The following is a 26,084-nucleotide window of genomic DNA, read 5'->3' as shown; positions in this document are numbered from 1 at the left end:
TTCCCATTCACACACATCATAAACATTAGCTCAACAAAACTGCTTAATACTGTTCTTTGTAGCTTATTTACTCTTTTTTTTTTTTTTTTTGAGGAAGATTAGCCCTGAGCTAACTACTGCCAATCCTCCTCTTTTTGCTGAGGAAGACTGGCCCTGAGCTAACATCCATGCCCATCTTCCTCTACTTTATATGTGGAATGCCTACCACAGCATGACTTTTGCCAAGCGGTGCCATGTCTGCACCCGGGATCTGAATTAGCGAACCCTGGGCCGCCCGAGAAGTGAACGTGCACACTTAACCGCTGCACCACCGGGCCGGCCCCTATTTACTCTGCTTTCTGCAACATTACTTTATTGATTATCATTCAGGGTTCTGGAATAATTAGTAGATAATTAAAAGTAAAGCATAATGACATTGATCTTGGTCTACTTGTGTGACTTACAGATTATTCTTCAGTAGTATTATATTGCATTTTCTCTTTTAAATTTTCAAACATTTTTCAAGTTTGCAGTAGGTGGCAGCAGCAGAAAGCATCCTTTCATTTGGTTTAAAATGTAATCAGGCATTTATGGGGGACAATATAAAGGAATTTGCCCTAAATGTGAAGAGCCTTGTGATGGAGACTACTCCAGAAATGTAAATTCAGCATGAAATTTGTGAGTATTTCATAGCCCATTTAGGAAATACGTTCCAATAAATACTCCTCTTGGGAAAATATATTTTATTTTTCAAATGTTGCAGTGTTTACTAATTACAGTATGTTTCACTATTTTTCTGGAATCTTACTCCCCCCAACCCCAGCTCTTTTTATATTTATAGTGAAAGCTACTTCAAGGCACTAGCCTGTCTTCCAGAGGAGTGGCCTTTTGAACATGACTGTTTAATACGGGAGCCTTGGGTAATTTAACAAATGAAAAATACATGCTAAGAAAATGTGGCCTTTTTAGGCCACTGCTTCCATTACGGGTGATCTTCAATGGGGCTTCATTTTGCTAATTTTAAAATTCAGGGCCAATGCATGTCCTAAGAGTATTTGTAATAATTGTCTTTAGATCATAATGTTCCCTCTGAAGTTAGAAAAACACTGTCCATAGTCCATTCACTACAAGGGCAAGCAACTCCACCACAGGGGTTCTGAGGACATGCCTGCTTTTGTTTCCAAACTACGACAGCTGGATATTATGTTCCATAGACCAGGAGGGGTAGCTGTCAGATAGGCCTAGTGGTTCTGGGTTTTGAGGGGAGAGAGGAACACTTGCTACTCTGGCCAATTGAAAGCTAATGATGATTTTGATGGCAGAGAGAACAGATTGTTCTGAACCAGGAGCAAGGAGAGGCTGTAAAAAAAAAAAAAATATGGAGCTGTAAGCAGTGGCTTCCTTTTCTATCCTTTCTTGTTTCTTTTCCTTTTTTTGCTGAGGAAGATTTGCCCTGAGCTAACATCTGTGTCGGTCTTCCTCTATGTTTTATGTGGGTTGCCACCACAGCATGGCCACTGAGTGGTATAGGTCTGCGCCCAGGAACTGTACCTGGGCCACCAAAGCAGAGCACACCAAACCTTACCTCTAGGCCACGGGGCCGGCCCCTGTACCCTTTCTTAAGATTGCCTCAGGGGCTGGCCCAGTGGCGCAGTGGTTAAGTGCACACGTTCCACTTTGGTGGCCTGGGGTCCACCAGTTCAGATCCTGGGTGCAGATGTGGCACCGCTTATCAAGCTATGCTGTGGCAGGCATCCCACATATAAAGTAGAGGAAGGTGGGCATGGATGTTAGCTCAAGGCCAGTCTTCCTCAGCAAAAAGAGGAGAATTGGCACCAGATGTTAGCTCAGGGCTGATCTTCCTCAAAGGAAAAAAAAAAGATTGCCTCAGAATGAAAAAGAACAGATTAGGGGGCCAGCCCCATGGCCAAGTAGTTAAGTTTGTGCCCTCTGCTTCGGCAGCCTAGGGTTTCACTGGTTTGTATCCTGGGCCCGGACATGGCACCACTCATCAAGCCATGCTGAGGTGGCATCCCACATGCCACAACTAGAAGGACCCACAACTAAAAAAATACACAACTATATACCAGGGGGCTTTGGGGAGAAAAAGGAAAAATAAAATCTTAAAAAAAAGTAAAAGAACAAATTAGGACTCAAGAACACAATAAAGGTGATCTGGAGTGATCGTTCCTACTCCAAAGATTAAGGGGTTTTTTTGGGTAAAGCATTCTTTCACCCTTAATTCTATCCCAGCTCAAACTCTATGTGAACATATATTAAGAAAGGACAGTTTCCAGTTCTAGACTGTAAGGTTCTTCAGGGCAGGGACTATGTATTTATCGCCAGATCTCAGCTCCATGTCAGTACATACGGAATGCCCAGCAAGTTTTTGCTGATGAATAAATGAAGTTTACTATCTCATAGCGACCCTCTCCTCGCATTCTTTTCTTCCTGTTTCCCAAAAACTTTCTGCATGTGCTCCACGGCAGGCTGTGTGCTTACAATGAGGGATGCGTTAACTTTTCCTCCTCAGCAAGAGGACAGCCTAGGAGAGAGGTTTCTGGTAATGACGGGCTATTGTGGACTAGCCAACACAGAAGAGATCTCTAAGCTGATGGCTTTTGGGGTAGTTTTTAAAAGATTAAATCATTAAAACTTTCCAGGCTAAGGAAAAAGAAGGAATTTTATGAGAATTGAAAATATATTCCCAGGCCCTGGCATGTTTTATTAGGTTTCAACAAAGCACTTAAGAATTGATTCAAGTATTCCGAAAGCACTTGTTCTCAGGAAGCAAACTGCTTCTATAATACTTTTATGACCATTTCCGTTTACAGCTTGAATCTCAACTAATTGCTTGGATCTGTCTCTTGTTTGTTTGTCTTTGGCTTAGTTGTACCTATAGTTATGCTAGTATTTTCTCTTGTGTTAGATTGCAGATAGCTTTGAGACAAAACACGTGATTTTTAAAATTCTTGTAGGCTTTCCTTTAGAACTGAGGACAGTATTCTATGTCCCAGGAGTACTTGAGTGAATCTTAACTGACTGTGTCAAGAAAAGAAAGAGGCAGCATTAGCGGTCACTGCTCTCCCACAGATAGACAAGATGATGTAATATAAAAATATTCAGGAGACCTGGGATCCAATTCCTGGTTCTGCCACAAATTCCAAGACTGGACAAATCTCTGAACTTCAGTTTCTTCATATGTAAAAAAAATGAGAGAGTAGATTTGAGTTTTAAGATTTCTCCAAGCTCCTTGATTCTCTGAGTAAGTATTTCTTCTCAGGATATATTAGTTGGGATACAAACTAAGCAGCAGTAACAGAGAGTCTCAAAAACATTTGGTGGCTCAAAAAGGGAAGAATGTTATTTCAGCCTTCATTAACAATCTTGAAGTAGGCAGGTGTTCCATCCAGGACAGATAGATATCTCTAATTCACTAAAACATTCAAAGCCCAAGGCCCCTTCTGTTTTGTTGCTCTACCATTCCCTGGGGTGTTGTCATCATCTGCATGATAGAAGCTGACTCAGCACGGGAAGCCAGAAAGAGCACCTTCATCTCCAGGAAGACATGCAAGTTGCAAACATCACTTCCGCTCACATCCCATTGGCTAGAGCTGAGTCATGTGGTCACACCTACAGCAGGAGAACAGAGAAGTCTTTAGCAATGTGGCATGTGCCTACCTAAAACTTTAAGAACGGGTGTGGGAGTAAGGATTCTATAACTAAAAGGAAAGAGAAGAGATTGGATACTGGGGGATAGTCTCCACCACTAGCTACGCCTTCTGTTAGGATTTGAAGCCACTATAACAATTTTTATCTTGCTGTTTATTTTGTTTCTATCTTATTAATGAAATCAGCTGAGATCAGCGTCTGTGATTTATCCTCATATGTGTACCCCACAGCACAAACTATCTTGAACATAGATGGCATTCAATAAAAATATGTATATTTGATTTATATATTGATTTTTCAGGGCATCTGGTAAGTCCTATGTCCAGCACCCTCCCCACTACCCTGCTCTGTCTTATTGCTTGTCTAGTGAATGTTACATGTAAAACTTCAATTCTCAACTTAGTTGAGGAAACTAGATCGGAATCTATGAAGTAATAAAACTTATATATATTATAGATAGAATGATTGATTTGGAGCAGGTTGCTACTAGTAGCAACAACTATCTTTAACTACTAGTAGTAAAGATAGTGCTATCCTATTTTTGGGTTGCATGATTACAAGTAATGGAAAACCAAGAGCTTTCCAATGTGGCTTCATCATTTGATTTTAAGTGTTTTCCTGGGGCGTGACATATAATTATGTTTATGAGTAAACTTTATTTTTAAAATTTTTTTCATTTTTATTGAGATATGATTAACATATAACACTGTATTAGTTTAGTGTGTACAGCATAATAATTTGACATATGTATATGTTGTGAAATTGTTACCACAATAAATTTAGTGAACATCTATCACCTCACATAGTTGCAGTTTTTTTTCTTGTGATGCGAACTTTTAAGATCTACTCTGGGGCCGGCCCCGTGGCCGGGTGGTTAAGTTCGCACGCTGCGCTTCGGCGGCCCAGGGTTTTGCCCATTAGGATCCTGGGTGCGGACATGGCACTGCTCGTCAGGCCATGCTGACATGCCACAACTGGAAGGACCCACAGCTAAAAACACACAACTGGGTACTGGGGGCTTTGGGGAGAAAAAAGAAAAAAAATTAATTAAGATCTACTCTCTTAGCAACTTCCAAATACACAATACAGTGTTGTTAACTGTACTCACCATGCTGTACATTGCATCCCAGAACTTATTTATCTTATAACTGGGTATTGGTTATTTTTAACCATTTAAAAAAATTTTTGGCATTAACACCATGAACATAATACCAGAAATTCATGTAGCTCAATATATTCATTGGTGGTTTTATAGATACAACCAAATTACAATATAATTGGGCCTGAACTTTGTATTTCATAGAAACTATATTGCTAAGATAATATTTTATAATATTAGAAAATGTATTTTTTATTATTAATTTCTGAGAAAATAGGGTGGAGGTGAAGGTTGAGAAATATATACGTAAACTTTGAAAGAGATCTTTCCCTGAAAGAGTTTTGGTTTGTGCCTTCTGTTTCCTCCGTGAGCAGTAATCATGAAGAGCTGACCACAGTGCCAGGTGTGCGTCTATATAGTGGGAGCCTATTTATGAAGTCGTAAAGCTCATTTTAAAAACAGGCCACCGTTTACTGCGTCAGTGTTAACGTTCTTAGCCACTCTGACTTCCAGCTCTTTATCTGCCGCACTTGTACACTAGAATCCTATACTGGAAAGAGAGTATTGTATGTACCAGTTCACAGTTGGTATGGACTACCTTGGAGAATTGTCCTTGTTCTCCCACAGCCAGTTTCCCCAAAGCCTGCCCCTTCAAGGTCCAGTTCCAGTTTACCTCCTTTTTATAACTGACTGTAACCACCCAGCCCCAAACGATCATTCTATCAGAAAGAGAAGAAGACTTAATTCAAGCCCTGGGCCAACTGCAGCCTAAGGACAGAGTGTGTTTGTATAAGGACAAGCCTTTATTCTCTTTACAAACATGCCAACTTGCCAAAGACAATCAAACGGCAAGTACTGGCTGTAGTCTGCACCAGGAAGAGTGGCTGCCAGCCTTTATTCAACCTCACCCCACATTCCCAGAGCTCTTTCTTAGCCTCAACACCAGGCATCTCTGTTCTTGGTACATTTTTCTCCAAGGGACTTAACATTTTTCTCTAAGGGTCAGGACACATTTTTCTGCTAAGGGCTTGATCTTACTATGCCAAGAGAGGGCAGCAGAGAGCACCACTCCATAGCCTAACCTGTAGGTCTCCTAACAGAGGCCGCCCCAATCCCCTAGTGCCTACGGAAACAATACATGGGGAGCTTTTTTAGCTATGACAAAGACTGAGGCTGTTACAGGCATGGGGGCTGCTAAACGTTTTGCATTATGTAGGAAAGTCCCATGCAAGAAAGAATATTCTCGCCCCAAATGTCAGTTAACTTCCTTGTAGTATTTTTCTTGAACCTCAAGTAAAACATTCCTGCCTACCCCACTAATTTAACACTTTCACTATTTTGCGTAGTTTTTCATCTCACCAAAGCTCCTTGATTCCAAGAACTGGCTTTTTGTCTTTGAATCGTCACTTTTTTATTCACTTTTAATTTATAGTCATTGGATAATTGACAGGTCTTTCACGGGGGGGGGAGGAGTATGGGATAATGGCTAGAATTAAAAAGTATAGTCAGTAGATTACAGAGTTTAGATAGAGCAAGATTAGATGAGCCAATGTTCCTGAGTCTTAATTTTCTCACATATAAAATGAGACTAAAACCCAGCCTATGTTAAAGTACTTTGTAAATTGTAAAGTGAAATATAAGATTGTTTACAAAGAATGTCTAGGAGCAGATTTGTTCTCAATTATTATTTCTAGAATTTAGATGTCCAAAACTTCAAAAGAGTACAATTATACAAAGAAGATATTTAACACAAAAGACATGGTATATAATATGAGACATAAAGAATAACAAGAAACAGATAGGTGTCAATTGTATGTATCATAGAATAGTGATTTTTAAACTTTTTGTACCTCAACCTACAGTAAAAAATACAACTTTCATAGTGTCCTATTACACACATATTAACAAGTTTCCTGAAACAATAAACCTCAACACATGGGATATGCTATTTTCTATTCTGTCCTATTCTATCTCATTTTTAAAATGATGGTCATGACCCACTAAATTAACTTCATAGTCCACTAATAGGTTGCAACTGCAGTTTGAAAAATACTTAAAAATTCCTGAGGCCAGCCCTGTGGCTGAGTGGCTGAGTTTGCGCGCTCTGCTTTGGTGGCCCAGGGTTTCCCCAGTTTGGATTCTGGGCGCAGACATGGCACCGCTCATCAAGCCATGCTGAGGCAGTGTCCCACATAGCACAACCAGAAGGACCTACAACTAGAATATACAACTATGTACTGAGGGGCTTTGGGGAGAAGAAGAAGAAAAAAGGAAAGATTGGCAACAGATGTTAGCTCAGGTGCCAATCTTAAAAAAAAAAACAAAAAGATTCCTGTATATATCATGTGAGTCTCTTGAAGAATGTACTTTCTGTCATCCTTCAGACTCTATCAAGTATTTGTACACCTTAAGATGGAAAAAGTATATTGCACAAACTAAATATTTAGGGATATAAATACATTTGGTTTACTTATTAGTTCTCACACTAGAAATTATTATTTGTAATGCTTACTCTTTACCTTAAAAATAAGAAGAAGCAGGGGCCTGCCTGGTGGCTTAGTGGTTGGGTTTGTGCTTTTCGCCTTGGTGCCCAGGGTTCACAGGTTCGGATCCTGGACACAGACCTAGCACCGCTAGTCAAGCCACACTGTGGTGGCACCTCACATAAAATAGAGGAAGATTGGCACAGATGTTAGGTCAGTGACAGTCTTCCTCAAACAAAAAGAGGAGGATTGGCAAAAAATATTAGCTCAGAGCAAATCTTAAACACACACACACAATAATAATAATAAAAAGCATGCAATAATTCAAAAATACGTGAAATCTGTTTTGACTGTGTTTGTGTGTTCTTTAAATGATTTTCTTAACAGCTTTATTGAGGTAAAATTGGCATACAATGAGTTGCCCATAATTTAAGTGTGTAGTTTGCTATGTTTTGACATAGTGTACACCCATGAACCCATCACCACAGTCAAGATAATGAACATTATACAGCACCCCCAAAAGCTTCCTGTGGCCCCTTTGTCTTTCCTCTCTGCCACCCTCCCCTTTACCTGGCAACCCTTCTATATTCTCTGTCAGAATACTTTAGTATGCATTTCCTAGTGTTTTATATATATGCAATCATTTTATGTATATGCAATTATACGCTCTTATCTGGATTCTTTCATTCAACATAATTACTTTGAGATTATCCATATTGTAGCATATATCAATAGTACATTCCTTTTTATTGCTGAGGAGTGTTTCCATTGTGTGGATTTACAACTGTTTATTCATCCTCTTGTTGATGGACGTGTGTGTTGTTTTCATTTGGGGGCTATTACAAATCAAGCTGCTATGAACATTTGTGTACAATCTTCATATGGGCATATGCTTTCATTCCCTTTGGGTACATTACCTAGGAGTGGAATGACTCTGTCATATGGTAGGCGTATGTTCAACACTTTAAGAACTCTGGCTATGTTTTAACAGCCTCTGTTGAAGGAGAAGATAGGACAACAGTTCTTTAGAAGAGACTCACCAACGTAGTTGTCTTCCTGGTGCCATTATTTTATTATATAAAAAATATCCTGGTGCATATTTTTTATTATATAAAAAGTAACCCAAGACTGGTTTAAGACTCTTATAGCCCCAAACAGTAAAAACAAATTACCTCTTGCCCAAATATCAAGTCAAAATCATTAAAACAATGCTAACTGTATAATATATATAATGAAGTCTGTTCAATTCTTATTTTCTCCACAATAACAAATTTGAGTCTTTAAAACAAATATATCAAATATCTGATTCTATCAAAAATAAATATTTTGGGTGCCTCTTTTTTTCCTGGAGCTCTAAGCACATGCGTAGTCTGCCTGGGTAATCCTGAACAATTCACTTCATGAAATAGGTTCTAACAGATTGCTTTTTCGTTTGCCTATTACTGTGCTTTCCACTATCATAGATTGGGCTGCCAGGCCCATGGATTATTCATGGGCTATGGACCATACCCTTCAAATGGGCTTCTTTAATAATTACTGTAGCGTAACTTCCTAAGTGGGAGATTATATATATTTCTCTGGAAACATATCCAATTGTTTGGATGCTTCTTGTGTGAGACTCCCAGTTAAATTGATCTTTTCTCTTACAAACAGACTAACATAATAAGAGCATACGTTCTGGAGACTGCTGCCTTTTTTTTAGACTGGCTTTGTGACTACAAATTATTTGGCCCTTCTGTGTCTCACATTCCTCATCTTAAAATGGGGATTAAAATACCTACTTTAAATCATTGTATGAATTAAATGAGATTTTTACATAGGGCTCTTAGCACAATGCTTGACATGTAATACAAATTGGTAAAAGTCACTGACTTTAAAATATCAAAGATAGAGCTTGCTATTGAGAGATGCTGGGTCTTAAAAATGCTGAACACTTGAGGATGACAAAGACAATAATGAGGTACAAATACTTTGTAAGAGTTATAAAATAGAATTTGAAAGTTAATCTACCAAAGTATTGAGATTATTAGTGTCAGAAAAGGAACTCTTATAGTACAGAGAATCTGATATTAATTGGGGTGTCTTGAGTATGACAGAAGAGAATCAATTAATGACATTGTATTAATAGAACTCTTTTGGCTGCAAAAACCCATATCAAACTGGTTTAAGCCTCAAAAAAGAGGGTAGGGGAAGAGAGGGAAGGCATTGAATGGCTTATGTAATTGGAAAGACTAGCAGTGACTAGCTTCAGATTGACTGAAGTTAGGTGCTCAGTTACTGTTGTCAAGAATCTGTCTTCTTTCCTTTATCTCTCAGGTCTGCTTTCCTCTGTCCTATATATGGACAAAGATGACTGCTCTCTGCTCTCATTATATTTATAGCTAGTATTCTGATTAAACAAATGTGCTTTCTCCCCCCTCCTCCCAATACTTGTAGGAAACGTCCTGGGGATGACTTGGATGATTGTGATTGGCCAGCTTGGGTCATGTATCTATCCTTTTAGTAATCATTATGACCAAGCAGGTGAGTTGGCCAGCCTTGTGCTACACGTTCAGTCTTGGAGCTCTAGCTACAGGAGTAGATTCGGCTTCATCTGAACCAGTTGGACTGAGAGTAGGGTAGAGACAGTTTCCTCAAATGGAGAAGACGCAGAGGCTTACTAAAGAAAAGATGGCAGATGTTCACTATTGTTATACTTTGATCTTCAATTATGTTGCTTGCACTATAAGGCTAAAATGGAAACGCCAACTTCTATCTAGCTAAAGAAGGGAGGAAATTAAAACAGGACTAGAAGAACAGAAGTCAGACAGTTAAGTTTTTTTTACATGGCCTCTCAGAAAGTAATATGAATTCTATGTGGATAAGTAAAATAATGTATAAAGTTTCCTTTTGTTCTTGCAATATGTAAAGTGCCTTTATAAACTCAAGATATTATTTTTAGTCCCTCAAAGGTTTGGTTTATCATACCCTGCCAGAATTTGTATGTTGTGGAATGGTGTGTTTCACGGATGTTAAATATTTTATTAATTGAGAAAGCCATTTGCTTTTGATTTGTTTCAGTGCATTTTCATTATCGATCAGAGAAGAATTCTTACATCCCTCATTTGTAGTCATCCTTTCGACAGGAATAATACATTAAAACTTCATTAAGCTGTTAAGATTTATTCTAAATAGCATATAAAATCTCTAAGCAATTGCTTTTTTCCAGCTGACTAGATGTTTTATTATCTTTTGATAAAAAATATTAAAGACTTCAAATCCACTTAATTCACAATATTCTTCGAAGTTTGCCATAATTATGTGTACCTTTAGGATTTTCTTTTATCATAAAGGTGATCGTAGAATTTACCAGCATGAGAATTTTATCTTCTTAAAAGTCAATAGATATGAATTTAGTATAAATTTTTATTTACAGTCTACTTTTTCAAAAAGAATTTGAAGTGCTTACCATGAAGTATATTACAGTAAGGTTAACAAAAGGGAAATCAAACCCAAAACAAGGAAGAGGAAGGAAATATGCTAACCACAAAAGCTAAAATAAATTAGATATAGATATAAAGATATATAGAGATAGATAGACAGACAGACAGATAGATTGATTGATTTGAACATAAAGATGGCTCGAGCTTTCCAGCAGCAGGGACAAAAAAATGGAAATTCAGTGGATTACATTGTTGTCATCTAAAAGGTGGATACCTAATAATTCTTCAACAACAGAAAACTTCTCCCTGGTATTAAGTTCTAAAACGAATTCCTCATGTGAATTCCTTACATGTGAGACATCCCGCAAGATAATAGACAACCCAGAAGCAATATGGCTGTTCCTTATAATAATCCTTAATAAAAACAAGACCATAACATAAGGTATAACTCAATGATAGTGATTCTGCTTAGGGTACTAGGCGCATGATATTTAGGTGGCATGTAGCTTTCTGATGATCTATCTCCCTTGATACAAGGATAGATTTTAGTGATACTTATAAGAAAGTTTTTCCTTAGATGTTTCTTAAAAACCACTTTCTCACATAGGCATTTAATGGGAGCTGGACAACAACAACAACAATAAACTGAAGTAATAGTCTGCTGAGGTCTTTGAATATTGAAATTTGGATATTGAAATTGTTGTCTAAGGAACCATATCCTTTGAAAACAGGGAAAGTTAAGGTTAACATTCTGATATGGAAGTGGAGAATTCTGACCAGTGTTCCCACCTAGTAGACATATTGTTGTCTGTATTAGTTCATATCATTGTATGTAAACTATGTCTTCTTTGTTTGTTTTGTTAGTGAGGAAGATTTGCCCTGAGCTAACATCCATGCCAATCTTCCTCTATTTTGTATGTGGGATGCCTCCACAACATGGCTGACCAGTGCTCCTCTAGAATGTACATTTTTCATGTTCTTTTCTCCCTACCTTCCTTCTGTTCCAAAAACAATGGCTTCCTCCAAGAGTTACCTCTACGTTTTCTGTAATTTGGGCAGAGAACTTATTTTCCCAATGATTTCCCATGATATTGACATGGAGAATTTTTTTTTTTTAATTTTTGGTGAGGAAGATTGGCCCTGAGCTAACATCTGTCGCCAATCTTCCTCTTTTTTTTTTTCTCCTCAAAGCCCCCATAATAGTTATATATCCTGGTTGCAAGCCACTCTAGCTCCTCTACGTGGGATGCCACCACAGCATGGCCTGATGACCCCATGTGTAGGTCTGAGCCCAGGATCCTAACCAGCAAACCCTGGGCCACCAAAGCAGAGCATGCAAACTTCAACACTCAGCCACAGGGCCAGCCCAATATGGAGAAACTTTTGTTGGCCAAGTTGATATTTCTTTGGTACAGGGAAGCAGGCTAACCCAGACCAACTTCATCTTACTAAAATGGCAAGTCCATAGAGCCAGCTAGTTTTTATTTTCCGGATTACATATTAAGCCAACATCTTAGGTGGCTGTACAGTATTTAGAACCATTTAAAGACTGTTTTGTTGAATTGCTTCAGAGACTACCCTGATCCCTCATGGACTTATTGAGTAATGATGTTGTTGTCAAACCTTACAGCAAACACGTTAACTTTGTAATAGATTTGGCCATCTTACTAACATGTTCCACAAAGAGGTTGCTTCCTTCTATTAGTCTGTGTTATTTTGGAAGAAAGATTTTTTTTTTTTTTGAGGAAGATTAGCCCTGAGCTAACATCTGCCATCCTCCTCTTTTTGCTGAGGAAGACTGGCCCTGAGCTCACATCTGTGCCCATCTTCCTCCACTTTATATGTGGGACGACTGCCACAGCATGGCTTGGCAAGCGCTGCCATGTCCACACCCGGGATCTGAACCAGCGAACCCCACCTGATGAAGTGGAGCATGCGAACTTAACCGCTGTGCCACCAGGCTGGCCCCAAGAAAGAAAATTTTTTATAAATCTGACTCTTTTAGTGTATCCTAGTTGGCTTTGATTGCAGTTAAAAGAAACAGATGTATATTCTTCATCTTCTTTCCATTTATGGCTTCTAAAATAATCTTGGTACATATATTGATATAGGCTGGTGTGGTATACTCAGGCCTACCAGGACTATACCAGTACTGCACTGGTCTTGAGCACTCCCGTCTTACATGGGTAAACTTCTTTGGTCTACCTTTTCCATAGTGATATTCCACAATAAGCTCCTTTAGAGGAATTTGTTGAGTGTATTGTTTGCCAAAGATATTATATTGCTTGAGTACATAGAACAGTGCGCTGAACATCTTTGCTGTGTGTAAAATGAGTAAGTATTGCACACTGCTTAGCTCATTTTGAAAAAAAACCTTTCCAGAACTGTCAGGTTTGAACCCTCCATAACCACATAGAAACAGGTGGTCACTTTCCTTCTCTCAGTTATATAAATAATCTGATTGAGAGAGAGCAGATCTCTGCTCAGAATGTTCTTGGTCACCGGACACCTCATATCCAGGGCCTTATATTAACCACTATTGTTCCAGTTCCAAGGATTTGAGTCCATTTCCAAAGTTCAAAAAAGTTGTGATCAGTATTAGTAAAGCATTGGTAATCGTGAAGTGAAATGATGGGGTACAGGGTCAGTAAATTATGTTAATCTCCACTTTTGTGTAACTTTGAAAATTTTTAAAATAAAGAATAAAGAAATGTCACATTATTTATTTTTTGCTTTTAAGTTGTATGAGTTCCTTATATATTTTGGAAATTAACCCCTTATCAGATATATGTTTTATAAATATTTTCTCTTATTCTGTAGATTACCTTTTCATTCTGTTGATTGAACCTTTTTAGTTTGATGTAGTCCCACTTGTCTATTTTTGTTTTTGTTTCCTGTGCTTTTGGTGTCATTTTAAGAAATAATTGCCAGGACCAATGTCAAGAATGGGCAAAGGGCTTGAACAGACATTTCCCCAAAGAAGACATATAAATGGCCAATACGTATATGAAAAGGTGCCCAACATCATTAATCTCCAGGGAAATGCAAATCAAAACCATGATGAGATATCACCTCACACTTCTTAGGATGGCTACTATTTTTAAAAAGATAAGTGTTGGCAAGGTTTGGAGAAATTGGAATTCTTGTACACTGTTGCTATGAATGTACAATGGTACAGCAGCTATGGAAAACAGTATGGAGATTCCTCATAAAATTAAAAATAGAGCTTCCATATGATCCAGCAATCCCACTTCTGGGTATATATCCAAAATAATTGAAATCAGTATCTCAAAGAGGTATCTGCATTCCCATGTTCATTACAGTGCTATTCACAATCGCCAACATACCCAAGTGTCCATTGACAGATGAATGGATAAAGAAAATGTGGCATATACATACAATGGAATATTATTCACCCCTAAAAAAGGGAAACCCTGCTATTTGCGGCAACATAGATGCACCTGGAGGACAGTATGCTAAGTGAAATAAGCCAATCACAAAAAGACAAATATTGCATGATCCCACTTATATGAGTTATCTAAAATAGTCAAACTCATAGCCGAGAATACAATAGTGCTTACCAGGGGCTGGGGGAGGAGGGAGTGGGGAAATGTTATTCAATGAGTATAAAGTTTCATTATGCCAGATGAGTAAGTTCTAGAGATCTCTGTACAACATAGTGCCTATAGTTAACAATATGATATTGTATTGTGCACTTCAAAGTTTGCTAAGAGGGTAGATCTCATATTAAGTGTTCTTACCACACACACACACGCACACACAAAACCCCAAGGAAACACAGGAAACTCTGGGAGACATTGGATATGTCTACTACCTTGACTGTGGTGATGGTGTCGCGGGTGTTTGCATAGCTCCAAGCTTATCAAATTGTACACATTAATATGTGCAGTTCTTTATATCAATTATACCTCAATAAAGCTGTTAAAAAATTTTAAATTAGAAAATTTTTAAAAATGCATGAGCTCTTTGGGTGAATTTAATACAGCTGTTTTTGCTAATTTTGTCAATAATAAGACATCTTACTAAAAACAAAATTTGCTCTAGGAATCATTAACAGCTCTTTTGGAGCTATGTCTTAATTGAATGTCAGAAGTTTAATAAACCAACGAGGAAATGTTCCTTCCTTGTTATTATCATGTTTTTAAGATTTTACTTTTCCTTTTTCTCCCCAAAGCCCCCTCATACATAGTTGTATATTTTCAGTTGTGGATCCCTCTAGTTGTGGCATGTGGGATGCCGCCTCAGCATGGCTTGATGAGCAGTGCCATGTCGGCGCCCAGGGTTCAAACCAGCAAAACCCTGTCCTGCCACAGGGGAGTGCACGAACTCAACCACTCGGCCACAGAGCCACCCTCCCTTCCTTATTTAAATGTAGCAATAAATTACTCTTCTACACCCCATTTTGATGCATCACAAAGGTCAACAAGGTGATATTGTTCTACAAAATAATTACATTTATGTAATATTATATATTTGTATTTCCTAAATCACTAGGTTATTATTCCCATTATTATTTCCCTAGTATTTTGCTTTTACAAGTCCTGGTGTGCAGGGCATACATGTCTGCTGGTCACCAGTTTTAGAAACTGTTTCCCTGACTTCGATTTGTTTTTATCACATCAGATCACGCACAGTATAAGAAAACGTTTAAAGAAAATAGCTCTAATGGATAAAAGATTGTGATTTCTTCTAAGTGCATTTTTGGTAGCATTGATTTCACCGAAATTCTATTTTGATTCCCTCATTCAATAGCAATAATAATGTTTTCATGACTATCACAGCTTGAAACACACACACACACACTCTCTCACTCCTCAAGCTGCCAGTCTGTCTTAAGGCAGTGGCAGACGCCTGATTGGCGGGCTCTGTTTATTCTGTGACCAGATTCCTTCTAAAAGAAGGCAGGCCATGACTGCCTGTAGCCCATTGGCCGGGTCTGCTCTGGACCCTCCCTTTCTTTTTCATGGCACACACACCACAGCGAAGTCTGTGCGGAATCCTAAACCAGCCCAATTTACATCCATTCATGAATCTGTGACGTCAGCAAGCCTTCGGGCTCCTTGCGGTGGGCTGGAGGATTGTGTGGGTGGAATCCCCCGCCCCCTTATATTTCTAATTCTGCGAGGCTTTTTAAATTAACCTTCCGTCTTTTTAAAGCAAGAAAATGGAACAGCATGTGTAGGAATTCTTCATTGTTGTGAGTATCGCACTCTATTTTTCTGTTTCATCAGTATTTTTCACAGGGACAGACGGAGAATGTATTTGTGATTTGAGGTGATTAGAAAGCTGATATTATTTGAGGGAGACACGGTGAGAGAGACAGACAGACAGAAGCAGAGGCAAAGAGAAACCTGAAACCAGGTTACAGCTAGGAGCCTCTGAAACTGACAGCTGGTTTTCCTTTGCTTGTCTGCCTGCTAGACGTGGACATTTTTCATTTACCGTTCTGCACGTTACCTCTAGATGCTGGCTTGGCTTTCCTTGAAGGGAGATTGATTTCTCTGAGAGATGGTGTGGACTGTATTAGAGGCAAAGCCTGGAACTGGTACCAGAAAGGTGCGGGGAAAGCTGGGCCAGCTAGACAGAGCAGGCTCTATCCTGCTGAGCACTTGTCTTCCTTTCTGCCTCCTTTCTGTTCTTCCTCACCCTTCACCTTGCCTTTGTCTCATAATTGTGTAACAGTCAATATCTTGGGAGGGCAATTTGGGGAAGATGGATACTTGTCCAACCATTTTTTTCAAAAGCTTTTATTTTGGGAGCTATAGAGGTGTATTTATACATATTTGTAGCTCTTTATGTCACTCTGTATGTTTTATTTATGTTTTCAAAAACCTAGAAGCCTGCACCAGAGGCAAAAGGGGAATTATCCTTAAATTCTCATTTTTTAATATCCTCTAATGAAAACTAAGAAGTGGTTTTTAATGTATTCTTTGATTATATTGTATAGAAATGCACGTGAGTATTTTTCTAAGACAAACTTCCAACAGAAATAGTTTATTCCACTGTGTTAGGGAAACTTGGAGAAGTTCTGATATGTTCCATGTATTAAGTTGGTTTGATAGTTTTCTTGGAGTTTTAACAAAAAGTTAGTATTTATGATTGGGTTTGTTTTCCAAGGCTCTGGTTTATTCTGGTGAAAGTTGCGATAGTAAAGGAGAGGCATGTGACATTCTGACATGTTCTGCCCCTGGTGCAGCTCCTCAACCCAAATAATTTAATAGCATTTTCCAACTGCCTCACTTTGAGCAATTTGTGTAGTCTGCAGCATGTACCTGGTTGGTCTTTCCAATGAGAGAGAAAGCACGATGTCTGTTATTTCTTGTCATCCAGCCTTGTCATGTTTACCTTGTATAATCAATACTTAGTTTTGAGATTTTCATATTATATTCTTTTCTCGTGAAACAAAGCTTCTACAGTATGGCTCTAATGATATCTTTTGAATCATTCTTAGTAAACTCATTTCATTTCAAAATTACCTGAGGATTTAGAATTTTCTTTTGTGTCTCATCTTGGCATTGCCCTTTCTCGTTTTGTTTTTCTGAGTGCATTTGAACTCACCAGAGTGACAGAAGGGAAAACTTCTGCTGGATTCTAAACCAGATCTGTGTTCTATACTCAGACAACTATGGTTTCATATTCTGCTATTTTTTATTTTCTAGGTTGAACAATGACACAATTCCCTATATTTGTAAACATCTAGACTTATTTCAGCAGTCTCTCTTTTTGTGTACCATCAGAGACTTTGTTGAAAGTAGCAATTTCCAAGTGATTTTAAATTATTGACGTCTGCTAGATCACAGTCAGATCAAAAGACTGAATTCTTAGGACATTTTTAAAAAATGTGTTTACATAATCAAACTCAAAAAATCTTCATCAGACTCTGTCTTTTATATACATTTTGCCAAGAAAGAGCTTTATTTCCGTGAAGGAAATACAATCTGCCCTTTGGATTTATTAAAGTAAAACTCTCCCTTTAAGGCACAGAGTGGATATAGAATCGCCCTCTTCTCCACTCCTAGTGGCTGCATTCTAGATTATATTTATTTTCATGTATAGTGTACTTGTAGAGAAAGAAAAAAACAATAACTCTTAATTGTTTAATATCAAACAATAAAATCCTGTGTATCAGTGACTGTCAATAGATGGCTTTCTGTTTAAAAATTGAAGCTACTCCAGAAGTAGGAATTAATTTATTTAGTAAACAAAGTCAGTCAAACCAGAGCCATGTCCTGGGGAACTGTCAAAAAAATGGTTCCTAAGGGCCAGAGGCCACCTTCACTGGTGTATGACAGAAGAACCATGCTTTGGATGGCAGAACTGGTCAGTTTGGTTTGCACTGCCTGCCTGCCCTCTCTCTATGTGCTACAGCTGAATTAATTGCTTGGGGAGTTCAAATGAATCCAGATAGCCAAGATGACCAATTCTGCCAGGTGGCAGCCTGATTCTCGCAATTTTGATTAAAATAGGAAACATTCAGCAAGAACACTCTTTTACTTACAAAAAAAAAAAGTCATTTAAAAGATATCATACTCCTGCTCTGTGTGAGTTATTATTCCTTAAGAATGGGAGGAAAGAAAGATTTGGAAGATGCCATCTTTACCCCTCAGGAATCTAGAAGGTAAGATACCGTACACATAGAGTGTTGTGGTTCAGAAATTGGTTTCTGTAAATAAGCATTAAGATTAGAATTACCTGGGGAACTTTCTCTCTCTCTCTCTTTCTGTTTCCTATTCAGTGGTTTTTACTGTGTTCACAGAGTTGTTCAACCATCACCACAATCAATTTTAGAACATTTTCATCATTGCAAAAGAAACCCCATACACATTAGCAGTCACTCCTCATTTCTCCTCAACCTCCCAGCCCTAAATAGCCACTAATCTACTTTCTCTATAGATAGATTTGCCTGTTCTGAGTCATTTCATACAAATGAAATCATACAATATCTGATCTTTTGCAACTAGCTTCTTTCACTTAGTGTAAGGTTTTCAAAGTTCATCCATATTGTAGCATATATTAATGCTTCATTCCTTTTTGTTGCCAAATAATTTTCCATTGTACGGATATATCACATTTTACTTATCCATTTATCAGTTGATGGACATTTGAGTTGTTTCCACTTTTTGACTGTTATGAATAAGGCTGTGTACATTTTTGTACCAGTTTTTGTATGATCATATGTTTTTATTTCTCTTGGTATATACCTAGGAGTGGAATTGCTGGTTTGTATGAAAACCGTATGTTTACATTTTCAGGAAATGCCAAACTGTTTTCCAAAGCAGCTGCACCATTTTACATTCCCACCAGCAATGTATGAGGGTTTCAATTTCTCCACATCTCCTTCAAAACTTATTATTATCTATCTTTTTGATAAGAGCGATCTTAGTGAGTTTGAAGTAGTATCTCCTTGTGGTTTTGGTTTACATTTCCCTAATGGCTAGAGATGTTGAGCATCTTTTCATGTGCTTATTGGCCCTCTGTATTTCTTCTTTGGAGAAATGTCTATTCAGATCCTTTGCCCATTTAAAAAAAATTAGGTTATTTATCTTTTTATTAGTGAGTTTGAGTCCTTTATATATTCTGGATACAAGTTCTTTATTAAATGTATGGTTTGCAAATATTTTCTTTCATTCTGCGGGTTGTCTTTTACTTTCTTGATAGTTTGTAGCACAAAATTTTTCCATTATGATGAAGTTCAATTTATCTATTTTTTGTTGTTGCTGCTTGTGCTTTTGGTGTCATATCTAAGAAGGCTTTGCTTAACCCAAGGTTATGAAGATTTACTCCTGTGTTTTCTTCTAAGAGTTTTATACTTTTATCTCTTATATTTAAATCTATGATCCATTTTGAGTTAATTTTTGTGCATGGTATAAGGAAAGTTCAACTTCATTCTTTTGAAGGAGGATATCCCATTGAATTGTCTTGGCACCCTACCAGAGAACTTAAAAAAATATATTGATGCCATGTTTCCAACTCCAGAGATTCATATTTAATTCGTCTGTGGTGGGGCCCAGACATCTGCATTTTTAAAAAGCTCCTCAGATGATTCTAATGTGCAACCAAGGTTGAAAACTATTGGCATGGATAGAGAGTTAGTCTTATAAAGGAAGAGGGACACTACTTCTGAATCTGGAGAAAGGATGAGTGAAAGCATAGAATTCTGGTATGGAAAGGAAGGAAGAGAGGAAAATTAAGAAGATTCATACCAGAAAGCATGGATTTTCTTGCTAAGTAGGAGTTAGTTGTTTTCAAAGAGTGAGGACATAATCAGAGGTTAATGAAATATGTTAAATTAAAGGAAGAGAAGGAGCTAACGCTTATTAAGCAACTTCTAGATGCCTGTAAATCTGCTGGGAGTTTTCACGTACATTATTTCCTTTAAAATATAATCCTCGTGATATCAAGTAGGTACTATTACCCCCACTTTACAGATGAGAAAACAAGCTCAGAAAGGTTGCAGACTCAGCCAAAGACACCGGGTAGTGCACATCATCCCAGTTTTCAAACCCAGCTCTGATTCTTAATCCCAGTCTCATTCCTCTGTATATCGTGGATTTTGAGCATTGAGTCCTACCATGAAATGTTACTACTAGTCCAGTCCAGCATGAATCTAAGATCTTTTCTTGCAATCCTCTGGACTGGACAAAGTGTAAGATAAGTTGGAAGACAGGGTAATGTAGGGTCAAGTGTTGGCACAGCAGGTGCAATGGAAGATAAGAGGGTGGGGGTAAATGAAGATTATCATGTGATAACTAATCATGGAACGCAGGCTAGCTATATTCTGCCTAGATGTAGCCAGCAGTAAAAATCCTAAGAGGATGGAGGGCCAATATACTGGGCAGGAGATAATGATTGAAGGGAATGATGAGGAGACCATGATGGAAAAGAAGATGCATCCAATAGAATTGGCAGGTATAGGAGTGTTGGCACTAATTTAATCAACACATATTTATTGAACATTTACTTTGTGTTCTAGGTACTGGGGACACAGCAATGGAAAAAACAGACAAAAATTCTTACACTCTTGGGGGCTTATTTTATTGGGGAAGACACATAATGAATAAGTAAATTATGTTTAGACATAATTTAGTGATAAATTTAAGAAGAAAAATGAAGATGGGAGGGGAATGGAGAGTGCTGGGGGTGGTATAAAGTCAAAAAGGACTTTTTCCTTATATAGTGTATGTGCAGATACAGATTCCTCCAAGAGGTTAAGGAATCATCAAGCCGAGGGGTTGGAGATTGACCAAGTCAGGCATGTTGGGTATAAAGAGAGCTTCTTCTAAGTGCTAAAACTCAAAATGAATATTGAATGTTATTTTTCACTCACCACTTTATACCCCATGCCTGGCACAGCGTAGACACTCCATAAATATTAGTTTATTGCATGAGTGCCATTTTTTTGGATTAGTGATTTTTTTCCCACAGGGTGGAGGCCATGGCAGAGGTGGTACTTGGGAAACTGTTTCAAACTTTGCTTGCTGCCTTATTAGGATAGCTCCTTCTAAGAATGTGTGTGTGTGTGTGTGTGTGTGTGTGTGTGTAGGGCGTGTCCTTCCATAATGTCACCACTGAGAATCACTGCACAGTGAGTGATGGTTAACGAGGGGGCTGTGTTCTAGTTCTCACAGCAAACCACCAGTGTAGGCGATACTGGAGACACTTAAATTTCTTTTGCTTTCTACACTTTAGCTTTCTAGACTTTCTACACTTCTATGCTTTAGGAGATCTACATGCACCACCTTGAACAGAGGGTGAATGGGAAGTTTTTAATAATGAGGTTCTATTATGCAACCATTTCTGCCTTCTTTCTTTATCTAGAAGATTACTTATATTAAAATGGATAAAATCAACACGTTTTCTGTTTACCTGCTGTAAGGCACAATGATGTAATGGAAAAAGAATTGGACTAAGACTGTAAGGTCCTAGTAGCAGCTTCATGTCATCTTTGGCAAGGCAGTTCTCTCAGCTTTTAAAAGTTTTTCCTCAGCTTTGGTTTCAACATATGAGATGAAGAAATTTTTCTTATTGAGCTCAAATGTCCATTCTAATTGTAATATTGTAGAATTCTTGGAATCTGGTTATCACCAACATCAAGTAACAATTTATAAGACAATCTGGTTAAAATCTACCTTTATTCCAATTCTTTAACACTACTTTTGGAGAAGGTTAGCCCCTGTGGGATTCTTTACAGCTGAGGAGGAGGAGAAAGTGTTTCAGAGGAGACATCTGGGTGAGACAGAGAAAAGTTCAATCATTTCAGATTCGCCCAAGGACTTCCTCATAAGCAGGAAGTAGAGTCCTGTTGAGATCTGACCTTGCCACATTTAGGCATGCCCGTTATATATGTCATTTGTCTTGGCTATTGTTCTCTGTAGTCAAGAGACAGCTTCTATTAGACTAGTAGTGATTTGGTGGTCTGGGCTAATGGGGGATGTGGCAACAGATCAATTAATAACCTCAGTTGGGTTGTGTGTTACAGCCTTTTCCTTGATCTGCCTTTTGTTAGTGCTCTTAAGAAGCAAAATTCGTCATACTGGCTCTTTCTGTCCATCTCTCACTACCTCCTATCATTTTCTAAGAAAGGCTGAAGCATAATGAAGAATGAAAGACTGCAGTAAATAAGAAAATGAAGGCTCACTAAATCCATAGATGATATATGACGAGTCTTTGGAAATAAGATTTTATTATTTTGTATGAGAGTTGCTAGCTTTTGAAAAGTATTCTTTTCACAATTCTCTAAATAAGTTGGTTGATTGATTGGTGTTTTGAGTTTGCAGATTTTGTCAAAGAAAAAAGATAAATTTTTAATATTACAAAGAAAACTTCCTTTTCATTTGTGTTCATCCATCTAGAATTTTTCTTATATCCTTTTTCATTTGTGTGATAGTCAATCAGAGAGCTCCAATGTCCAGTCCTAACAGCTATAATAGTTTCATATAGTGGTTCCATTTAGACACAGTACTTATATGTGTAGCAGTGTGATAAAAACATCTTGCAAAAAAGCAATCTTGTATTGCAGGACAACCCTGAGAGAATGTGTAGTAACTATGCAATTTTAGTTGTTTAAAAATTTTAAGAGAAAACAATGTAGGACTTCCCACTGATAGATGGTAATTGTCTTCAATGTGCTAATTTGTATCAAATTCCTAGGCTGGGGGTAATAGTTCAATTGGTAGTATTGGGAGGACATTTTAGTGAAATTCTGGATTCTGAAAAGGCCAGAGAAGTGAAAGAATGAGTTGATTGAGGGTGAAGGGTTTAGGAAATAGCCAAAGACAAAGGACTGGAGGAGGGTGATAGCAAAAGAGGGAGGCAGATCCCAGGGAGACTGCAGCTGAGCTGATGGCTTACCCCAGGCAGGTGGCAGCCAGGGCAGCAGTTTCCACCTTAAACCAAGGAGAGTGGATCTGGGACCCAGAATGAAAAAAGACTCAGAGTCCTAAAGAGGGCTGTCACAGTTGCTATTACTAAGGAGGGCTCAATTTGCAAAATAAGCCCACTGAGGCTTCTTATTCCCCCTGAGGCACTGTGCCTGCATTTCTAATAGCTGCCCTGTCTGCCTTTAATGGGACACATTAGGCTATCTGCAGGCGTGGATAACCATGGATAATTGAGACTAGTGAGATCAAGCCCACCAAAATACAGAGCCGTGATTGCTTTTTCCAGGGAAAATAATCTTTTGATTAAAGTGAGATTAAGCATTTTACTAATTACTCTCCAGTTATTTCCTCTCACATAACAAATTCAAATACATATGCACACTAAGAAGAAACAGATGCAACATACCTTTGGATATATCCAGTCACTACTTTCTAGACCTAAATTACAGATTCATTTAAAATCTTTGCTAAGCATAGAAAGTCCTGGGAAACACCCACCTGACATTGCAGCTGCTGGGGCTCAAGAGCCAATTTGAAAAGAAATTTTACTACTTTGCCAGGTTCTCCCTCCCCCGCCTTCTCCTCGATCCTCAGCCTCTCCCTCCTATTTCTGGCCATTTTTGAACAGAACCCCTCCCATCTGTTTGTCTAATAAAAAATGACTGAACATTTGCTTTATATGCTTGTGTTAATGATCAAAGCTAGGCCCTAATCTAATTCTTAAGTATTCTCAGAGACCTGGAGACCAGAGTAGATTTCTCTGAGAAAGAAAAACAATCACGTAATCCTTTATAGTTTCTATAATGATCTTTTCTCCAATGGGACTTCTGCTGTAACACTTTGAAACAGCACTCACTCCCATCACCCGCTCTCCTTTGATCAAAGGGTTATCTGCACTGATAAGGATTTCTTTTAACTGAATCTGATACCTTTGATACTGGCTTTTGTTTGGTTCAAACTGCTTTTGCCACAGATTGTTTTATAAATAGCCTTTGTTCTTTTTCCTACTATTTAAAAGGCCATGGAATGGTTTTAAAAACAAAGAACAGCAAGCCACCCAGATTCTAAAAGCCTTGACTGGGTCTGGAAAGTAAAGAATAATGACCAAGAGATCCTCTTTATTAATGCGGGGCAGAGGAGACCCTAGAGTAAGGAAAAGGAAGTCACTCCAAGGAAGCACCTATCCAGGAGACTGTCCTGCATGAAAGCTTCGCCAAGCTCATGAGCAATATGAAAAGGTAATTGTGACTTACCTGAAATGCGTGTGGCTTATACCCAGAAGTGTCTTTACGCTGGAGAACAGAATGCTTTGGAATTGACTGTGTGCTACACTTGTAGGTTCAGGGAGAGGAAACTGTAGTCTTGAGGCTTCCACTTTCTGAGAGAAATGTCTGGTTTATTCCTGGCTGGTTGCAGCCAAGGATTTGCTAAAGACCCAGAAACTAAGTTGGGGGCCTTGTTTTGGGACCTATCCTTTCACTGCTGTATATTATCACCAGGAAACTGAAAAAGTAAAAAGAATGGTTTTTGACACTTTTTGCCAAGCAGATTCTTCAGATTCTCCTATTTTGTATGTAATTCATAAAACATAGTTTATGAAAAACTACTCGAGAATTTGTTTAGATACTTTAATGATAGATTTTTCTATAGACTGTGCCTAAATAACAAGGGATAAAATTTTTTTTCTCTGTTTTTGTGTCTCAGTTAACCCATCCATATTGGCCTTCCCCCACCAGCCATGACTAAGTCTACCCATCCTGGCTAGCCAACCCGCCTCCACGAAACCTGGCCCTATTCAATGAGGATTTCTTCTGATGAGCTAAAAATCAATTATTTTTTTCCCTCTCTTCCGTGAAAAAAAGATGCATTCACAGTTTAAAAACATTAATCCTGCAAGAGACCTACCCGTGAACCAGCTTACACAGTGGTTCTCAAAGTGTGGTCCTAGGATTAAAAGCACAAATATCACCTGGGAACTTGTTATAAATGTGAATTCTCAGATCATTCCCCAGATGTTCCGAACCAGAAATGCTGGGGATGGGGGCCCAGGCATCTGCGTTTTAACAAGCTGGCTAGGTGATGCTGGTGTATATTGAAGTTTGAGAATCCTTGATTCAAAGCAGGGCTTCTCAGGTTTTTAGTGTGCATAGGAATCACCTGAGGATTTTGTTAAAAACCAAATTCTGGTTCACTTAGTTTGGGGTAATTTTGTCGGCATTTCTAATAGGCTCCCAAATGATGCTGATGCTGATGCTGCTGGTCCTAGGACCACATTTTGTAAGTAGCAAGGACCCGAAGAATCCTCACAAGCCACTCCAAGAACTACTGCAATAAGCAGGCCCTATCAAAATTATGACTATCTCAGTAGTCCCTAAGAAAATACTCCTAAAAGAGGAAGAAGTTTTATGCATAAAGATATTAATGACAGCATTAATTAATATTTATTAAATATTAATTTTTTATTAATATTAATATTTTAAAAGTAACTTTATCTTCTCTTGAGAGCATTGCTCTTTTGTTTTTTTTCTTTTTCTCCCCAAATCCCCCCAGTAGATAGTTGTATATTTTTAATTGTGGGTCCTTCTAGTTGTGGCATGTGGGACGTGGCCTCAACATGGCCTGATGAGCAGTGCCATGTCCACGGCCAGGATCTGAACAGGTGAAACCCTGGGCTACCAAAGCAGAGCGCGCGAACTTAACCACTGAGCCACGGGGCCGGCCCCTGACAGCATTATTTTAATAGGAAGAAAAAGAAATAACTGTTCTATATTAGAGAAATACAATTGATAATCATTATTTGCAGATTCTGTATTTGTGAATTCACCTACTCACTAAAATTTATTTATTTATTTATTTATTTATTTGCTGAGGAAGATTCACCCTGAGCTGACGTCTGTTGCCAATATTCCTTTGTGTGTATGTGAGCTGCTGCCACAGCATGGCCACTGACAGACAAGCAGTGTAGGTCCATGCCGGGAACCAAACCTGGGCTGCCAAAGTGGAGTGTGCCGCACTCAACCACTAGGCC

General features: G+C 38.4%; 1 protein-coding gene across 9 annotated transcripts in view; it reads left to right on the top strand.

Moving 5' to 3' along the window:
- MAP3K13 (mitogen-activated protein kinase kinase kinase 13) overlaps positions 1-26,084 on the top strand; it is a 152,333-nt gene that overhangs the window by 50,546 nt on the left and 75,703 nt on the right. For 3 of the 9 annotated variants that reach the window (XM_046659754.1, XM_046659758.1, XM_046659753.1), the window contains exon 3: positions 24,075-24,294. The exons of 4 other annotated variants lie outside the window; for them this stretch is intronic. The gene's annotated coding sequence lies outside the window, so the exon portion shown is untranslated. Of the gene's footprint in view, positions 1-15,677; positions 15,874-24,074; positions 24,295-26,084 lie in introns of those variants that run through there. 2 more of the 9 variants (XM_046659759.1, XM_046659755.1) reach the window with 1 other exon arrangement.

This window comes from Equus quagga, chromosome 4 (assembly GCF_021613505.1).
Source record: "Equus quagga isolate Etosha38 chromosome 4, UCLA_HA_Equagga_1.0, whole genome shotgun sequence".
Lineage (NCBI taxonomy): Eukaryota > Metazoa > Chordata > Mammalia > Perissodactyla > Equidae > Equus > Equus quagga.
Note: the sequence above shows the minus strand (reverse complement) of the source record. Positions and strands in the feature narration are given on the sequence as shown.